The following is a 21,836-nucleotide window of genomic DNA, read 5'->3' on the forward strand; positions in this document are numbered from 1 at the left end:
ATGGCGCAGAGGGTGAAAAAAGTTGATAACAGGAACTGCTGTCTGCCTGGTGCTATGGATTTGGTAATGCACCGAGAGCAACCCTATGGCTATGCACTAGAGAAGATCATAATAAGGTATAATTGTTGCTTGCTCATTTGTTTGAACTCCAAAACTATATCAAATAACACTTAATTATACACATAGAATACCATTACAGCGAAGAACTCGCACTTGAATAGCTTAGTATAAGTGAGGACATTTAATATTATTTGGCTCCACTAGGTGCAAAAAGATACAAAGTAGCAGCTGCTAATTAATCTGGAGTTCTAGGTTTGCAACCTCAAAAGAAAATCTAAAGAAAATTTCCTGGAGTTTGAATATGTAAAGTTTTAACAGCTCCATCTGGTACATGCCCTCTGATTACCCAGAATGTTGGCTGGCAGTTTGAGGGACGCATTTGATAGCTGGCCAAGTTTAAAGGTCTATTGGAGGTAAAACAATGCCCACCCTTTAACAAGAGAGCCATTGTTCCTTAACAATGGAGCTCTCTGGCTTATTTGAATGTCAACAATTCAGAAAAGTTGATGTTTGGAGCCATCAAATAAAATGTTTTTGTGAAACAGTTTATTATTTCAGTGGTAATTATTTGAATCATTCATGGTAAAGGATGTTTGCTAATGAGAGCTTGGCTGCTGTAAATTCCAGAGAGACTGAATGCTCTTTGTGCTGACAAAAAGACCCAAATCACTGGAGAGCGACTGACTGGACAAATCATTCATCTATGCAAATGCCAGCCGAAATGGTCAGATGCATTTATTACCCTCCTCATTATAGTAAACAAGGCAGGAATCGTGACTGGCAGTTATCAACTTGCCCTGAAGTATGATTTGTTCTCCTACTACTATTTAAATGAGAGGAAAAAAGGCATGCCACCAGGGACTTTGTTGGTTTATAAAAGAGTAAATGTCACATAGCCCAGTGCTTAAAGACTTTTGATTGACAAATGTTTTATTTGACATATCAAACAATGATGGTTTTCATATCAAATAGTCCATATTTGTTAGCAAAAATCTTAACCCCTTGAAGTTTGGCCAATGCTTTTAGCTCACTTCTGCCAATGCTTAGAAACTAGAACACAGATGGCAAGTTACATTAAAGGCAATACCAAATATCTCTACACATAATGTGCAAAGACCTAAAAATACTCCGCATCGGGTGACAGAAATGACACAGTGTTTTATCACAACACATATAGTGTAAAATGTTCTTCTGAACTGATAATGCAAATTAAAGTGATGTTGACCTACTTGCACTTACTAAGTATTCTTCTGCTGTTTAGTGCAAGATAAGCTAAACATTAAAGAATTTATACAGCATATGTCACAGTGAAATCTAAATTGTCTGGTGTAACTCTTCTTAAATGTCACAACAGTGTCACAACACGCTCCGGGTTTCAGGGCTTAGAGTTAAAGCCACAGTACCCTCATATAACCTCTTGTTCTCGTGGGCTCAAAACTTTTCCGTCCTTATTTCCTGTCACTGAAGTTCTGTGTACTTCATTTCCACCAGATTACTATTTACAAGCACACCTCGGAACACAGAAGCGTGCCAGGCAGATACGTGAGCCTATGGAATTAGTCATCCAGGTTGTGACTTGCTAAACATCATAGGACAACCTGCCTTCAAGACACTTAGGATGAGGTATTCCCACACGGACTCTCCTTTCCTGTATTTTAGGCTGTCGCCACTGCTGGAGCTCTTGGACTCTACTTTCTTCGAACTGAGATGGACCTGTTCATTTTGAAAAACCAGAAAGTCATCCCTACAAGAGGTTCTAAACCCACCCCAAACTGTGCTATGTTTTCCTAGAAAAGACAACCCGGAAGTTTCATAACCCTAAGCTAGGGGTTCTCAGTCAATGACTCCTAGCTTAAAGATTTTGATTAACTTTTGATGTAACTGTTAGTTAAGCTGATATATTTTTAGGCAGGTATCCTAAATGTTACCCTAAATATAAAAATAAACGTAGTCCTTTTCATTGGTAGAGCTTGAGTATTTGAATCAATGTTTTCATGAGAAGAAGGTGTAGTATTCTTCCTTTAAACGTGGGACTGTCAAGGTGGTGGTTCTTGAGGAAAACAGAATCATCTGGAAGCTAAACTCGTTCCACAGCAATATTTTATGTTTACAGTTACAGTCACAGAAGAGAATGTGCTCTTGAGAACACTGACTGCCAATCCTGCTGTTTCTTCCTCATGGAAGCCATCCATGAGGAAGCTCTTAGCTTCTCTCTGCCCGGTCACTAGTGGCTTCTCTGGCTGGGACAGCTGAGGAAAGCCTCAGCTCTAGCCTCTGCCTGTCACAGTAAGGTGCATCTGCCTGGCTGCCTGGAGGGATTGAGATCCAATCTGCTGCTGGAGTCGGAGGGTCAGATCTCCATCCCCTCTCGAGACTGAGACCCAATGACTAACTGCACATAATTCTTGGTGGAGCGTGGGGACGGCCCTTGTTGTCACGCACCAACGCCTTAGTCTTCATAGTTGTTTCAGAAATTTGATCACCGTCCTCTTGACTTGTTTATCTGTCAGTTGGTTCAAAACTTGGGGGAGCAGGAGAAGTATATTAATATTAATATACAATGAAATTCATTTCATTGATAAGATTTGGGGGATACATTGTTTCTGAACAAAATAGCACAAATACATTAGGAAAGACTGGACTCAGCTGGCTCTGGTAAGTTCAGAGATGTCAGGGTTGAACAAGGTAGAGAAGGGACCACAGTCACATACAAGCAACTTGGCTGGGGAGGACATAAACATTGCAGCACAGTGGGGAAAGCCCCTTCCGGCAAGAGACCTTCCAGAAGCATCACTGCAGGGCCGCCACCCAGAAGGGGAATAGGGCAGAGGAAGTCCTAGAGAGGTAGGGGGAAATCAGAGTGGGGGCTCTGTGTTTGGGTGCTGTGGTTCAACAGTAAGAGGGAGAGTTTCTGGGTCAGAGAACTCTGAAGGGCACCTAGGGGTTGGCTTCGTTTACGGCCACAGGCTTTGCTTATCTATGCTTAGCAGATATTGGGTGCAGTTTCACGGGTTTGTAAAGTAGGTAGACTCCAAGAGGCTAAAAATACATTTATTTGGATTCTATTTAAAGCAATTTGATGTGTGAGCGCTGGAGGTTGGCACCGCAGGCTTGGGGCTAAAGGTCTTAGCCTGCTGAGGAAGTGAATAGCAATGGGGCCATTTCCGGAGAACAGGGGCTGTCTCTGGCTCATTTACATAACTCGAGCTCAGTCACATTTTGTTTGTTTCACATGTAAAGAAAATGTCTCTGTAGGACTAGGGCACCAAGCTTTGTTCTCTTACTGCCCCGAAATGTCTCGGGGAGTGGGATCTTTCGACTTAAGGAGGAGGGAGCTTTAAAGGCCTAAAATGAAGGCACTTCTCCGATCAAATAAATCCCTCTAAGCCCTTGGCTGCTCATTTGCCTTCCCACCTGGGGGGCTCTAAAGCACATTTCTTGATGGAAAGCTTCCTGAGGGCAGGACAGCCTTAGGGATCGGAACAGGTCTCTCCTCTTCAAAGGGAGGACTTTTGCCTCAGTGGCAGCTAGAGACTTCCCAGTTTTTCTTTGACACTGAGATTATCTGTGTGAGTTTGTCAAATCAGACCTGGCTTGGATCTGCCATATTTTCTTATACTGTTCACTGGTTTGCCACCGTCGCTGTTCCTTGCGAGAAATAATCATCCTTGCCGCAGTGCTTTTGTGGAAAAACATTCAGCATTTTGCCTGGCAATCGCAGTCCACTGTTATTGATGATAAATAGGATATGTGTTGCTTTTCTGGTTTGTTCCTCAAATGCAGCGCCCAGTTTCTAGATACAAGCTTGTCATCCAGGTGCCTGTCCATTGGAGATCTGCCCCTGAAATGTTCACCAGGCCATCTCTAGATGATTGGATTATGGGCAGTGGGTTATTTAGTTCTTTAGCCTTGTTTATGTTATCTTTGTGCTGTTCTATGTTTGTTTTCTTTCTTTTTTTATTTTTTGTTTTGACAGAGAGAGGGAGATCCCAAGTAGGCAGAGAGGCAGGCAGAGAGAAAGGGGGGGAAGCAGTCTCCCCGCTGAGCAGAGAGCCCAATGCGGGGCTCGATCGCAGCACCCTCAGATCACGACCAGAGGTGAAGGGAGAGGCTTAACCCACGGAGCCACCCAGGCGGCCCCTATGTTTATTTTCTAACTGGGAGAAGACTATACAGTGATAATTAGGAAAATAGATTCAAACAACACCATCAGTGACTCTCTGGTTTTTCTCTCTTTACAGCTTGTGAGGTAACAGAAATACATATATATCGGTCTCTGCTCCCATGTCCTGACTCCAAGCTCCTAAAACCCTCATGAATTCCTCAGTGATAAGAACACCAGGAGGATCTTTTGTTCTACTGAGGTGACTGTGGGTGGGGCTCCCGGCTGGCTCCTGGATTAGGGCTGGTTACTGGAAAGACCAAGCCTTGATGAGAAGCTGGGAAAAGCCATGATTTGCAGCCCTGCTCCTCATTCTCCAGGGAAGACAGGGGCTGTGATTGGAGTTAATGATTGATCATGACAACAGGAGGAGCCTCCACAAAATACCAATAGCAGTTCAGAGAGCTTCCAGGCTGGCAAATACATTCATGTCCCAGAAGGTGATGCACCCCCAGCTCCAAAGGCACAGACACTCCTGAGCTCCAGAATCTCCCAGACCCCACTCTGTGTATTTCTCCATCTGGCTGTTCCTCTGTATCCTTTATCATATCTGGTAAATAAACTGGTCCATGTAAGTAAGTGCTTCCCTGAGTTTTGTCAGCTGCTCAAATTACTTGACTCCAGGGAGGGGGTTGTTAGACCCTGCAACCCATAATCAGTTGGTCAGAAGCACAGGGGACAGCCTGGACTTGGAACTGGCATCTGAAGGGGTAGGGTTGTGAGGAGGGGAGGTGGGGAGGGTGGGAAAGCACTGTCTTGTGAGACTAAACCTTTAGCCTGTAGGATCTGGGGCCAGGTACTATCTCCAGGTAGGTAATATTAACATTGAGTTAAATTGTAGGATACTGATCTGGTGTCACAGAGAGTTGCCTGCTATTGTGCAGAAAAAACCTCTATACATTTGATGCCCAGAAGGGTCAGAAGTCAAGCGTTCTGTGTGAGTAGTAAAGGCGACTCACAAAGGCAGAGATTCCTAGTAGGGAAGAACTGGGTTTTTCTTCACTTAAGAAGGCAGGACACCGAGTTTCTCCCGTACACTGCTGGGCCATGCTTCATCCTTGTGGGTCTTATTCCTGAATTTGCACTCTTGTGCTTACAAGCTGGCTGCCACTGCCCTTAGGGAATAGTTTTTGTGGCTCATACCCACGAGGGGAAATATGAGATTATTTGTTCCAGCATTCTCATGAAAAGTTCTTACATTTATTCCGGTTGGACCAGGTGAGGTCAGGAGCCCACCTTTGAACCAATCACTGTAGTCATGAAATTTGACATACTGATTAGCTTAGGCTTGGGTTTGCCCCCTAGGGCTAGGAGGGGTCTCATCTGACCTCTGATAATGAGAACTAAGAGTAGTGGAGAGATGGGTCATTAATTAAAATTATTCAAGCAAGCAGTGGACAAATGTCTACTCTGTCTTTCTGGCTACCTTCATTTGAAATGACCAAGAAAATATTTACTGAAACCACAGTGTTGATGGTGTCGTATGACTCTCTCAGCACATGCCTGAATTACCTTTCCTGTGTTGGCTACTGTGATTTTTGTTATGGGGAGTTTTAAGTGTGATTTTATTTTCTAGAAACTTCCTGTTGTTTAGTGTGTAGCATCTTGAATCCCAGCTGTAGGTTTGTTTTTGTTTGTTTGTTTGTTCTCCTATAAGCCTTCAAAAAATAGAACGCATATATGGTCAATCTAACTTTTCTGAAGGACCAATTAACAACTGGTGATTAACAATGGTAATAAACTCTTTACAACAGGACAGTGACTTTTCTATTCTACATGTATTTTCTAATAAATCATGATAGAAATTCTAAGTCACATTTGGAATATTTGCTAAAAGTTTTGACAAGAGAAGGCATACCCAAATTATTAATATATCAAATTTAATGAGGTTAATGCTTAGAAAAATTAGCACATGTATTCTAGATGCTTCTAGAACTAAAATTTTAAAAACAGCAACTCATTAAAGTGAATGTAGAGTTCTGTAAAACATAGAGACTTGCTAACTCAACTTTGAATAAACCTGCACTGAGAGACTGAATGTACAAACAGACAAAGGCCAAGCCTTGTGTGAAAATAGAACTCTGATCCACAATGTGCAACAACCAGCCCAGAAAGTGAATCCATTACCTACTTTAACTAGCCTAGGAAGTCAACCTGCTGGACGTCAGACTTGTGGAAAGTCCGACCAATTACCGATAGCAACTATCCAGGAAGCCAAACAATGATGTCCATAACAAAATGGCCAGGACTTGATGAATAACTGACAGCTTCCTTAATTCTTGTCTCGGCTCCCGCCTAATGGCCAAAGAGAGAAAACCAGATATGCACTCTAAACCACTCACTTAGGGTGCCCCACTTCTATTTAGCCTAACTACAACTCCCCATGCCCACAGCCTCCGGTTAGAGCACATCTAAAAGTTCCCTTCTCTGCCGCAAAGCAAGTGATGGTGGCTGACTCCCTTGTGATAGTGAGTTCTGAACATACGGCTCCTGCTTGTTCTCATTTGGATGGTCTTTTTTTCCTTAACAGTTAACTTGAGAAGTCACCTAATTAGCTAACATGCTAATGTATGTATCCTATAATGTTTCCTACACATGCAATGAAAACTGAAATCGTGTTCACTTAACTAGTATTTTTCATTTGCATAGTATCAGATGTTTTTAAAATATTAATTAATTCTACTAGGATCCTCATACAGGTTGTCTCTGTTTTACAAATGGAGCAACCTAAAACCGCTAAACTGAGTAACCTGTAATAAATGAAAGGCAGAGTTAGAATTCAAACTTGACATTTTCGTTTCACAAGTGATCTTTAAACAAACATATAATAGGAATTGCAAGAGAAAAATATAGCTAGAACTGGATTTCATTTTTCTTAAATCGAAGTCTGAGGAGAGACAAGGTTGAAGTTTATAAAATAAAGAAAAGTATGTTTACCATGGGCATCCTCTGATATTTGAAAGGCAACATAAGGACAAATGAAAGAAATAGCTATTTTATTTGATTGGTATAATACATATTTCTTAGTTGCTGTGTTCTTCAGACTGGTAAAGGATAATAAGTGAGTGGAAGAATTGTGTAGTTAAATGAAAATCAAAGGCCTAAATCCTGTCCCAGTACTGATTGTATCTACCTGAGTAACCATGGTCAAGAAACTTCACCTCTCTTGGGCCTCAATGTCCTCATCTTTTAAAATGAAGCTTATAACTTCTATCTGCAAGGCAATTGTAAGAATTAAATGAGATGATGTGTGGCATCTAATGTATATTGGTTTCTCTTTTTCTCTCTGTTCAGAGTGCTCTGTCATTCTCAGACTCACAGCGGTATAGAGATCCTAGAGTATCACTGGTCGTGATTTGCCAGCCATTTTCTCTCCAGATTGAACTCCTCTGGGATAGTGGTAGAGTCTTACTCACGTCTGTATTCCCAGTTATATTTAACAGCAAAGCCTAGTTAGAAACAGATGAATGATTTCAGACTTTAGGAAGTACATACTTTCTAGGAAAAGACTGGCACACATGACGTAATAAAGGCATGACACAAGATAGCAGATACTCAAGGGATTAAACTGGGTGGCACTGAGTAAATGAAAGAAAATGGGTAAATGAATTTAAGGAAAACCTCACCGAGGGTGGGTGGACCATGAGGTGACCTTAGCAAAGGGGAGGATTTTGCTACTAGGATAAAGGTCCGAAGTATGGTGCCTTGAGGGATGTACAAGGGCGTAGAGGTAGAAGTAGACAGGAATGGCTTGGAAGGATGATGAAAATATGAGCTTAACAAGCAGAAAGTTCCTCTGGGGAGTGGGAGAATGAAGCAAAGGTTGCATAGTTATGGCCAGATCAAGCGCCAGTTATGGTTTTGAAGTTGTCAGATATTTCAGAATACTTATTCATGCCTATGGTTGCAACAGCCTATGTCCTCGGCTAACCTCCCCCCCACCCCCCCTGGGGCAACTTGCCTACTTACTGCTTCTGTGAACATTCTAGGCAGCATCCTGCTTTAAGGTCTTTGCTTTTCCTCTTACCTTTGCCTGGAATGCTCTTTTCCCAGATATCTTTCTGGTTATTTTCCTCACCTCCTTCAGGCTTATGCTCCCATCTCACCTCCTCCACAATGTCCCCCTTGATCTCTATATTTAATATAGCAACTTCTCCACCACACCTCCTCTCCTAATTCCTCCCTAGCCTGCTCTACATGTTTCTTGTTCCCAGAGAACTAATCACATAGATACACTTACTTATTAGGCTTATAATTTTATATCCCCACTCAAGTATGAGCTTTATGAATGAAAGGTCTTTGTTTTATTCACTGATGCATCCCAAGTACCTGGCACACAGTGTGCCCTAAAAAGGAGTTACTGAACGAATAAATGAAGCAGTGGAAAATACTCAGTTTTACTCAAATGAAAACAATACTGAGGTCTCAAATTTAAGTCAACCCTCTGCCAGCCAGTGTTCGAATTACTGACATTTTAGCTTCCCAGTTTAAGACTGTGACCATTTTGGCAATGGTCTACTAAAATCTAAACACAATCTGGACTTGTATTTATTCACCTGAAAGTCAGTTGAACTTTACAGAGGTCAGAGGAAAAAAGAAAATAAAGGATAAAGAGCGACAAATTTCACACTGACACCAGGTGAAGCCACGGAACCAAATGCAGAACAGAAAGCTCTCAATCAATGAGCTTAGTTTCAAATGTGTATTAAGAAAGCCTGAAGTCTTAATTCCTTTTCTCAGAGATGTAGAAAGGTCAGGAACCTTTGTGACAGAATTTTGTTTGATCTCCCAGCTGAAGTTTCCAAATGTTTTTCAGATATTTAAATGTGGATAAAAGGTCAAACATCTCGAACCAGAAGTTACAATCAGGCTTTAAAACTTGGTGTATTAAATGGTTCCACAAACTAAATCCCCATTCATCAGGGAGCAAGAGTAACCTAGAAACAAAAGCTATGGCACTTAAACACCATCAGCACAAACAGGAATTTGGCAATCAGCTCAATTCTGGGCAAGAAAACTTCTTTTTCCAATGGGGATTATGGTTGTAAGTGTAATGAGACTTTTGTGCCAAATGGAGAGAAATTATTTAACGATACAATAAAATTCAAATGGAAGTTTCTTATTGGAATTAATAATATTATTTATCCATGAGACTCCAGTCATGTAACTTTGGTATGTCGCCAGGAATTAAAAGTTGGAAGTGTGACTAATTTTTCTCTCCCTCATTCATTGTTTTCTAGTAATCAAATGTCAGAACTGAGGGATCTTTCTTTTGAAAGTTCACTGGTGCTTATATCTTTTCTAGTCTGTCACACCCTAGTTAGGGTATCTCAGGTTTTGCTTTCCCCTCTCTCTGGTACCTATGGCTTACTGCTTTCAGAATAATCTTCCTAAAATTCCTCCTCCAATAGTCAACTTACTAAAGATGCTATTAACCCTTCCTATGTGGTGTCCACCATGTGCATGTTATACCTTCCTGTGTATTTCCTACTGGAAGCCTGGGACTAAGGTGTTCTCTTTCTCTCATCTAACCCAGGATGTGACCATTGTGCTAGATGCTTCCCTGCACATCAGTTTTACTCCCTGAATATCTCTCATCCAAACTCCTCTCCACTCCTACGGTTACTGTCTTTGTTCAGTCCTTAGTGTTGGCCTTAATTAATGCAGCAACCTCCTAAATTGGCATCCATTCCTCTCTCCCTCCATCCTCATTGTGTTCAGAGCAATATTTTAAAATTTTAAACCTTAGTCTGCAGTGGTCCATGTAAATTCCTTCAATAACTTCTCATTAGCTCCAGGATAAATTCAGCTTCCTTAAAATGGAGTGTACTATTTTTCTGGGTCTGGCCTTGTCTAACCTGAAATATCGAGAGTGGACCTTTAGGTGTCATTAAGAGTACCATCATTATCAGCTTCACCCTCTGTGTCCTGAACACAAGTTTTCTGGTTATGAGAGAGATGGGGCATTCCCCATCTAGAGTGCATGCTTTATTCTCTAGGGTCGACTCCCAGCCTTGCCAAGGATTGTGTCTTTTACTTCAGACTGCCTGGTAGAAAGTCAGAATGCGCTCTCCTTTCTCATACTAACGCATGGTGGGTGTTAGGTGTAGACCAGGTGCTTACTGAGAGCAACTGGGTATAGATCAACTACCTCCTGGGAATAGCTGGATGCTCAGGACTTGCACTTTAGGAGTAGAAAAGAGTTAACTCAGGAGACTTTGGTTGTTCAAACTCATCACATTCCAGAGAAAGGCCCATCTTCAGGAATGGCCCTTGGCTAACTGTAAGGAGATAACTTCTGACAACTTGGAACATTCTGCCTCATCAGAGTGTTTTGGGGTCCTGAGGCCTTGGGCCATGCATACCTGTTTGACTAAATAAGTTTACTCTAAAAGTTGCTTCATATGTGGAGCTACCGAAGCTCTCACTCACGGCTGGTGGGAATGCAAAATAGCCATTTTGAAGACAGTTTGGCAATTTCTTAGAAAGCTAACATCTTCTTGCCGTGTAAGCTAGCAATTGCACTCCTTAATATTTACCCAAAGGCGTGGAACACATTTCCACAGAAAAACTTGCATGCGGATGTTTATAACTGCTTTGTTCATTATTGACAGAACTTTGAAGTAACCAAGATGTCCAGGAGAATGGGTAAATACATTGTGGTATGTCCAGACAATGGAGTATTATTCAGTGCTGAAAAGACATGAACAGGCCATGGAAAGGTAAATGCATGTTACCAGGTGAAAGAAACCAATCTGGAAAGGATAAATCCAAATGATTCCAACTATATGGCATTTTGAGAAAGGCAGAATTATGGAGACAGTATAAAAAGCAGTGGTTTCCAGAGGTTAAGGGGACAGATGGATGAGTAGGCTGGACACAGAAAATATTTAAGGCAGTGAAACAACTCTGTATGATAACTATAATGATGAATACTTGCTATTATGAATTTTTCAAAACTCATAGAATGTACAATGCCAAGAACACACCCTAGTGTCAACTATGGGCTCCTGGTGATATCGGTACATCAAGGTAGATGCATCCATTGTCCCAAAGGTACCACTCTACTAGGGGGCGCTGTGCATGTGTGGGACAGGAGGTATATGGGAACTATTTGTACCTTCTAATCAACATTGCTATGATTCCAAAATAGCTCAAAGGAAAAATAAAAGCCTATTTAAAAAAAATAAAATGTGACTTGTGACAAGTACCCATTTTTCATCTGGGTAGGTATATAGATTCTGAGGAGCTCTGCCCTCTCCCCAAAGTATATTTTTATTTATTTATTTATTTATGTATTTATTTATATATTTTATTTATTTATTTGACAGAGAGAGAGACAGTGAGAGAGAGAATAGAAGCAGGGGGAGTGGGAGAGGGAGAAGCAAGCTTCCTGCTGAGCAGGGAGCCCGATGCATGGGCTCAATCCCAGGACCCTGGGATCATGACCTGAGCCAAAGGCAGGCAATTAACAACTGAGCCACCCAGGCGCCCTCCCCGTCAAAGTATATTTTTAAAAGGTAATCACATGCTCAGATTTCAAACATCATCTTTTCACTCAAATTTCAATATATTGAATTTTCAGCCTCTACTATTTGCTTAATGCCTGCAGGGTCCACAATCAGGCTGCCTTTGCTTCATATACCAACTTTTTTCTCTATGAGCATGGGCTAGAGTGGCCGGTGGTTTTCACCTGAAGCCGGAGCCAGAGGCACATCTCATCCCAGTGCCCGTAAAAAGACAAAACCAAACCAAGCAAAGCAGTTCAGGAGCTTGTCCTTAGAAAGTGGCAATGTGCCATAGGCCCCGAGGTCTTCACGGCCTGTGTCACATGCTTGGCGCATCCCTCTCTCTTTACCTTAAGGTACAATTTGTAGGATGAACTTAATTAGCAAGAAATATCCCCAACTAGAGCACATACCAAATGTGGTTTCAGCTGTGGCAAAGGTCATGGTTTTGGTCCTGCCCCAGTTTGGATGCTCCTCTTCAATTGAGCTGCACCAGTGACTTTTTTCTGTTCCCCACTGTTCTGGTCCTCTCTCATCTAAGTGCAAGGATCACCTCTCCACACCGGAGCTGTAAAGTCCGTTCCAGAGAAGGAACTCTTGCACTGGCGTTTGCTCCATCAGTTGTATTTCTCCCTGAGAGCATGGTCATTAAAATGCTAGCCGTGGCTTCCTGCACTATGCCCCCATACTCTACCTATATTCACTCTTCTCCAGGGCAGTGCTGGGTGACGGACTTGGCCTTTCAGCCTCCATTTCTGGGAGGAGGGTGTAGATAGAATCGGATTGAGAGAGGCTCCTTCACTGCACAGAACATGTGGAGTTTATGCTGCCTTGTGACATCTCAGGGAGCCTTTTTTAACTGTTTCATACTCATTTTAAGGGCAGGTCACAGTTATGCCAACCATGGAGTATCTGTGCATTTTCCAAGGTCAAGTTTATAAAAATAAAAGCCTCCTCTTTATGCAATATAAAATAATAATATGATTTTCCTTTTGATCTATTAATACATTGCCCACTATTGAACTATCCTTGCATTTTTTAAATTAACTTTGCTGGGTCATTCTTTATCATTGAAAAATATTTAAAGTAAATGGGTTTATCATTTACTTGGGAGTTTTGTGTCAGTTCTTCCAAGGGCGATTGGTCTGAAGTTTGTGCTCTCCTTGTTAAATGGATGCTAACTTCATATAAGGAAGAGAAACAGTTTCTTTCTTTATCCAAGTTCTGGACCAGTTTATATAACATAGAAACAATTTGTTCCTGGAAAGTTTGAAATAATTCATCTGTAAAACCATCTGGGTCCTGCACATTTTTAAGTAGTAATTCTGTGACAACTTTATTTTTTTCCATGAAAATTGATTTATTTAGATTTACTACCTCTTCAAGGGCCAATTTTGGAAGTTTATATTTTCTTAGACTACTGTTCATTTCTTCTAGGTTTTATTATTATAGAGCTGTGCAAAGTATTTTCTTGGTGTTCTTTTAATAACTTCTTTGTTCTCTTTTTCATTTTTAACTTTGTGTATAGGGCACTTCTGACAGCATAATTAGTTCTTATATGATTGTTAGAAGTTGAGTCATTCTTAGACAAATTCTTTTTGTCTTATAGATATAACATTACAAATCAGAGTTCTGGTCCTATTCATTCTATAAAAATACCAATGTTAATCATAGAAATAAATGTCAGGAAAATACAAAATATAGTTGTTAACTAGAAGCAAATATTTATAAATTAAAAAAAACAGATATTTAGAATAAAATATAGATTGAAAACATACCTTTTGGAGGATCTTTTTTCCCCCTATAAAATTATACTAGATTTCTTTCTGGAGCCCAAAGCAGGGCTTGAACTCCTGACCCTGAGATCAAGACCTTAGCTGAGATCAAGATTTGGACACTTAATACTAGGTAGACTTTCTTAAAAAGAATTCAGAAAGCTTTGATTGAGATAGTTTCTTTTTTGTTTCTTGAAGCCAGTGGAGATAGTCTTTGTGGAGCAGGTTCAAATCTTCTGTCTTATAAATTCCATTGTGCCAAGTTTTTGAAGGGTAAATTCTGGGAGGGGTGTTATTTTCATGATAAATCTGTATGACTGATCATGGAGCACAAGGTGCAGAGATGAATAAAGAGAAAAAAGCAGAGAATAGATCACAATATGACTTAGATGCTGTTGCCATCTATAGAATCTGGGGCTGGATCCTTCAGACCATGAGAAGCCACTGAAGAGTCTTAACCATTCGTGCAATATGATCATATTGCATTTTATAAATATAACTCTGGTAGCAATGGGTTAGAAGTGAGGAAGCATGAAGGCAAAGAAACCAGTTATGAAGGCAAGGAGTTGAGTTAGGAGGCAGAAGGGACAGATTAAAATAGTATTCACAAGGTAAAATGGCAAGTCTTAGAGACCAATTAAATGTAAGGGTAAGGTAAGAGGAGACATTTAGATTGACTTTTTGGTCACCCATGGCCTGAATAATTGAGTAAATGATGGTATCATTAGTTAAGGCAGTTTGGAAAAGGAACAGTTGTTGGTGGCAAGATGACAAATTGCTTGACACACACTGAGTGTTCAATGGGTGTTCTGTGGAACATTCGAGAAAAGCTATGTATTTGGGACCCAGCTGCATATACTAAAGGTCAACAGAGAGATTTGAGCTGGATGATGAATTTTGACATGATTAGAATATGCTAACCGAAGCAATGAGATGAGTTTACATAGAGTGAGGATTTGGGGGAGAAATGTAGAGAGAGGGCCCACGAACAAATCCCAGGAAACACCAAAGTTTAAAAACCAATTATATTTATTTATTTATGTTAAAGATTTTATTTATTTATTTATTTGAAAAAGAGAGAGAGAGATCACAAGTAGGCAGAAAGGCAGGCAGAGAGGGGCAAGCAGGCTCCCTGCTGAGCAGAGAGCCGGATGTGGGGCTCCATCCCAGGACCCTGAGGTCATGACCCGAGCCGAAGGCAGAAGCTTAATCCACTAACTCACCCAGGTGCCCCGCAAATCAATTATATTTAAATAAACATTTTCATTTTTCCTTCCCAAATCAAGTTCTCTTTTCTGATAAACTTCTTTTCAAGAATTCAGGCTCAAACCTTGGGGTCAGAGTCCTTGCTCTCTTTTTGTGTGCAAGCAGTTTTCAGGTACTATAGAGTCTCTTTCTACCAAGTCTCTTATCTCTGCCCCTTCCTCTCCATTCTCCCTGTTCCTGCTAGGGTCCTACAGACAGAGAAGCATCTCTTATCTCACCATAATTGAAGCCAATAGCTTATCAGGTCTGTTTCAGCAGGGAATTATAAAAATAATGATACATATACACCTTGTGAACTTATGAACGTATATTCATGCATTCCTCTTTTAATGTAGCCAGAGCATTTTCCTGAATTGATTCACTTATTGATGTTCTGCATTCTTCTTCCTTTTTTAAAAATTTTAAAATAGATTTTATTTATTTATGAGAGAGAGAGAAAGAGCAGAAACAGGGAGATAGACAGAGGGAGAAGAAGACTCCCCACTGAACAGGGAACCAGACACAAGGCTTGATCCAGGTCCCGGGACTATGACCTGAGCTGAAGGCAGACGCTTAACTGACCGAGTTACCCAGGAGCCCCTACATATTGTCCTTTCTGAAAACTATATCCACCTGGGGCACCTGGGTGGCTCAGTGGGTTAAAGCCTCTGCCTTCGACTCGGGCCATGATTCCAGAGTTCTGGGGTCAAGCCCCACATCGGGCTGTCTTCTCAGCAGGGAGCCTGCTTCCTCCTCTCTCTCTTTCTCTCTCTCCTTGCCTCTCTGCCTACTTGTGATCTGTATCTGCCAAATAAATAAATAAAATCTTAAAAAAAACTATATCCACAGTGTGTAATAATAATGAATAATTAGTAATAGTCTTCTTAAATACTTTCTATGTAGCAGGTACTTTTTTATGCGCTTTATTAATTTTAACTCTATTAATTCTCATACAAACTACGAGGTAGGTAGTGACTAACTCTATTTTTATAGATAAGGAAATGGAGGCATGCAAAAGTTAATTAAATTATCCAAAGTCACATAGATAGCAATGGTAGAATTGGAAGTGGTTTCATTAAATTTTGCTCTATGGTTTCTTCACCACTGTGCTGCACTGTGTTGTCTACTCTGAAAGTACAAGACTCACTATAGAATCTTTCCAGATTTTAATTTTCTCCCCAATCTTTTACCTTTGCTTTACACACCCTTAATTCTACAACAATTATTATACCTTTTTTTAGTCTTTCCCAAAGCAGGTAGTTCAGTTTTCACAGAAACATCAACTCTCTTTCCTTTTACACTTATCATTACTTTTGTCTTAAAGTATTCCTTAAATTATGTAATTGCAACTAAAGCTCATAAACACATTTGGAAACAAACATTCTGACTATTGGTAAGCAAACAACTCACCTGGAAGGAGTAGGAATACAAGAGAGGGTTGAGATGTGTCTTACTGGCTCAACATCCAGGATGTCCTGCAAATCAGTCCATGGATTTTGGAGACAACATTAGAGCTAGTATGAATGCGGCATTTCTGTTAAGAAGAGGTCAGTTAAGAGAATTTCTGTTTTATTTTGGTGTGGTCCTGACGGTTTAATTTTGCTATTGTTTGCCTTGCCAGAGGACACATATCTAGAAAAATGTTTCTATGGCTTATGTCAAATAAATTATTGCTTAAATTTTCTTCTAGGAATTTTATGGTTTCAGGTCTCACATTTAGGTCTTTATCCATTTTGAGGTATTTTTTGTATATGGTGTAAAAGAGTGGTCCATTTTGTATATGGTGTAAGAGAGTGGTCATTCTTTTGCATGCAGCTGTTCAGTTTTTCCAAAGAAGACATACAGATGGCAGACAGACACATGACAAGTTGTTTTATTTCACTCATCACCAGGAAAGTGCAAATCAAAACCACAATGAGCTATCACTTCACACCTTTCAGAATGGCTAAAATCAAAAACACAAGAAACAACATGTGTTGGTAAGGATGGGGAGAAAAAAGAACCTTTATGAACTGGTGGTGGGAAGACAAGCCAGTGCAGCCACCATGGAAAACAGGATTGACATTCCTCAGAAAATAAAAAATAGAATTACCATATGTTCCCATAATTCCATTACTGGGTATTTACTCAAAGGAAACAAAAACACAAATTTGAAAAGATATACATACCCCTATGTTTATTGCAGCATTATTTAGCCAAGGTATGGAAGCAAACCAAGTGTCCGTCCACAGATAACTGGATAAAGAAGCTCTAGTATGTATACAAAATGGAATATTACTCAGCTACAAAAAGAATGAAATCTTCCACTTGCAACAATATGGATGGCTCTAGAGAGTATAATAAGTGAAGTAAGACAGAGGAAGAAAAATACCATATGATTTCATATGTGGAATTTAAGAAATAAAAGAAACGGATAAAGAAAAAAGAGATCTAAAAACAGACTCTTAAATATGGAGAACAAGCTGGTGGTTGTCAGAAGGGAGGTGGGTGGGGGGATGGGTGAAACAGGTGCAGAGGGTTAAGAGTACACTTACCAAGATGAGCACTGAGTAATGTATAGAATTCTTGAATCACTGTATCATACACCAGAAACTATTATAACACTGTAAGTTAATTATACTTGAATTAAAAAAAAGAGAGAGAGAGAGAACTTCTGTTTTCTCTCAGTTTCTAATGTCTTGCCATCCTGCCCAGGGCTTTAAGAATGTGTCATTTTCCTAAATGATTATGTCACTCATGATGCAGCCAAAGAAACCATTTCTGTGCAGCCATTTCTCCGCGGACACAAAACAAAGTCCCAAGTCCAGCATAAAACCTAAATTCTCAGAGTAGCATTTAAAGTTCTCAACGATTTATCCCAAGCCACCTCTTCAAATACATTTATCTTTCCCATGCTCTGGGATTATTAATCTATGTTGAGTTCGAATTGTGAAAACCCATAATAAACTTTATTAATAATTCTCCTAAGCCGAATCCAGAGTTCTCGTTAATCCTCTGCCTCTCCCTTCATTTAAGAAACCACAATAGTTACAGAAGATATAGGAGAGGGCAAGAGGGGGCAAAAGTATTTGTCCTATGAGCTCTCTACGGCCCTGTGACAGGTTGTATTTTCCAAATATGGCTATGGTGGTATTTCTGGTTCGACACGCTCTTCAGAACTTTGCTTTTCCTCCTCCCAAGAGGCAATGTCTCTGTTTTCTCACCTTGAATTTGGGCAGGAGCTTGACAACCAACCCTTCCACAGGTAAAAGAGGACAGAAGTGATGCTATATGACTTGCAAAGCAAGGACACAGAAGGGACATGTGGCCACATGTGGTTCTGTCTCTTAGGATGCTTGTCATTGAACTCTGCCACCATATTGTGATGAAATCAAACAAGGTTTTTTGTGGGGAGCTCAGAATCAGAAGCGCAATTGAAGAGGAACTCTCCAGCCAAAAGCCAGTGTTAACTCCATAGTATGCAAGAGAATGAGCCCTCTGATGATCCAGGCCTCTGCCTTCAAGCCTTCCAGCTGAGGCCTGACAGTATACAGCAGTGGCAAGCTGATGTCACTTTGTTGTCAAAAACCTGACCCACAGAATCTGTGAACATAATAGCAATTTTTCTTCTTGAGGTTTTAGAATAGTTTGTTCTATGTCATAGTAAGTGGAATAGGCCCTTTGGGTAAATATGTAAATAAGTAGTATGTTTAGGGGTTCTCTTCCCAGAATTCTGAGTTAGAAATGGTTGAAGAAACCAACCCATCCATTTCAGGATTATTTGCTTGATGTCTTCCCAGACTCCCAGTCCCCTTTACCATGGGACTTCAACTGGAGTATGAAGTGATTCTTGGTGCCCAGACCTGTGTCTCAGCTGACAGACTCTCAGCCAGTGGACTCTTAGGCTTTGCCGTCCATCTTGTCTGTGCACCGGGCTTGTCACATGGCTGCCAACATTGTATTATCAGATGGTTCTTTTTTCCTTTTGGGTACTCCCTAGGCCCCCATAAATGTTTACAATGTTAGTTTACACCATCCTCAGTTGTCTTTGGCAATTCAAAGCAGTGAAATTATTGTGTATGTTTTCCCTGGGAAATCACTTTCTGCTTTAGAATTTCTTCACGTATCAATCTGTATTCAAAACCAATTTTTTTGGTTGAAAAAGAGGTAAGATTATCACAAAGTACTCTGGGTAGAAAAGAAGTAGGAGATACTTCGGTACTCTTTGCAACTCTCTCTTATCACCAATCCCAAAACACTTCCTGCTTCCTCCCTCCACCCCCCACAAGCTTTTTTTCATGTTGTGCCTTTGCCTGGAAATCCCTCAAATTGTTATCTTTTTAGCTCAGTTAAACATGCCAACTCCTTCATGCAGCCATGCATAGTGACAATTTTGTCCAACTTTAGGTTCACACAGAATTTTGTTTAAAATGCTTTTGAGCTGTCCTCTTCTGATTAAAATATTTGTATACAGGGGTTTGTACACCTACATCATGAGGTTCTTGTTAGTTTTTATTTCCTCCACACATTTGGCAAAGTGCCTTTCACCTAACAGATTCTCAATATGAAATTATTGAGTTAATTTCTAAATGAAAAGGAATGGCAAAATATTAGAATAAAGCTATATTATAATAGTGAAAAGCTTCAGAAACTTAAAACTGATTAGAGCCTCAACTTGAGTCTAGGGTGTGTGCATGTGTGTACATTTATACATTATACATTATATATATAATGTAAATTTATGTTATATTATATATATGTACATGTGATGTACATTGGTATTTCATTTCCTTTAGCATTTCCATAAATTATTGTTGTCACAATTTGGGTTTACTTTTTTTTTTAAGATTTTATTTATTTATTTGACAGAGAGACAGAGAGAGAGGAGACACAAGCAGGGGGAGTGGGAGAGGGAGAAGCCGTCTTCCCGCTGAGCAGGTAGCCCGATGTGGCCTTGATCCCAGGAACCTAGGATCATGACCCAAGTCGAAGGTAGCCACTTAACGGACTGAGCCACCCAGGCACCCTTGGGTTTATATATTTATTTATTTTTAAAGATTTTATTTATTTGAGAGAGAGAGAATGAGAGAGAGAGAGAGAGCATGAGAAGGGGAAGGGTCAGAGGGAGAAGCAGACTCCCTGCCAAGCAGGCAGACCGATGAGGGACTCGAACCCGGGATTCCAGGATCGTGACCTGAGCCAAAGGCAGTCGCTTAACCAACTGAGCCACCCAGGCGCCCGGCCCTTGGGTTTATTTTTGTAATAAACTCAGATAAGACTCTGAGAGACTTACCTGAAAGAACTAAGAGATTTTAGTGATGGCAAACTATCATATATACCTAGTATTTTATCTGTATAGTTAGTGGAAGTGTACCCTAATTATCCAGTTCTGATTAAGAATTAAACCCTACAGTGACTGATGTGAAAATTTGAACATGAGAAGTGATAGAAAATACAAGGAGAAGAAACAAGGAAGAAATTTCAGTGTTTAACATAGCTTTTACTTTAAGTTAAAAATGTGCTTGCATATTTCCATTTTAAAATATTTCCTCGATGGATTGAATAGCTTGAACTTTGGAAGTGAGATAAACCACATAAAATAATTGTTTAGATGACAAGTACCATGAATGAATTATTTCTTACTAATAATGCGATATACTTCTTCCATTCAAAGATATTAATATTAATCCTTTCATTATGCAAGACTTTTTCCAGCTACAGCATTCCATTTAACATACCCATCTATTTCCATATGAACAGGGATCTGTGCTAATTTTACACTAATTCTTAAGATGAATAATTGAGATATTGGATGCAATGCCTCAAAACTCTGAATCTTGTTTGGTGTTTGAAGTAACAAGTCCTGAGCCATGAGTTAATCAAGAAAACTATACATAGGTCTTCATTAACATACTAAGAATCAGCCTACCAATAAAGAAATCACTGAACATGCACATTTAATGGTGTAAAATTCAATCACACTTAACTTAGCCTGAAAATATCAGTATCTTAATAATTCCTTGTATTTATATAGACTAGAACCTTTCCTGTGGAGAAAGCAAAGTTCTTTTGCATATCTTCTTTGATTAACCACATTTAAAAGAAGATGCCATTATCCATACTTGACAAAATATCAAAAAGGTGAAGTAACTCAGCCAAGGTCACACAACCAGAGAAAAATCTAAATGAGCTCTAGACGTCTTGGCTGCAATTAGCGCTCTACTGAAGCTAGAAATAAACAGGGCAAAATATATTTCTATACTTGGACACCTCCAAGATATGATAAGGTCTCGGTTGGTCTCACCAACATCTGCCTCCCTCCCAGTGCTGTATGTGATGAATAAGGAAGTGGAAAAAGCGATGAAGGAGGCACCTGATAGGAGTTTTTGATTCTGGAAAAGGAATTAACTGGAAACCAGAGATTTTTTCTATGTGTGCAACTATTGTGAGCTGTGGCTTAGTCATAAACATTTCATAGCATGGTTCAAAGTTTGCTGTAACATGATCCTTCAGGCACAAAGCACCCATAGCGACATGGACTCCTTTGGAAATGGTAAAGGAAACAGCCTGCCGTGGAGATGGTTCTGGGGAGCCCCAGGTGCTGGTTAATAATGGAATGGGTAGGAGAAGAAGTCTGAAAGGGAGGCAACATTGACAGAGTTGTTTTAGGCTCTTGACATGACCCTAATTCTTCCTTGGCTCTAATTTTGAGGTTTGGTTGGTACTTGTATCTAGGTAGAGAGTGCCAGATAACAAAGAAAGAAAGGTAGAAAAGGGGAAAAAAATAGGGAAGGGAAGCATGGACTAGAAGTTAGGGTTGATACTAATTCTGGATTAGACGATACAAGTGCATCTGACCTCATTCCTGTGCCATGTCCTATGACACTGGAAGAGAAACCCATTTGCTATCTGGGACTAGATGTTCTTTAGAAATCCTTGTAGTTATATCATTGTCTTCTCCTGCTTAAGTAAAGAGCTTTAAAAAAGTATAGAACGATAATGTTTATTTTCCACATGCTGTATTCTGTTAATTGCCCTCCCTGAATGCATAGAAGTGTGGATTTCTTTCTTAAGAGCTAAGAGAAGTTAAGTCCTACAAAGTCATCT

Source organism: Mustela nivalis (assembly GCF_964662115.1).
Source record: "Mustela nivalis genome assembly, chromosome: 5".
Classification (NCBI taxonomy): domain Eukaryota; kingdom Metazoa; phylum Chordata; class Mammalia; order Carnivora; family Mustelidae; genus Mustela; species Mustela nivalis.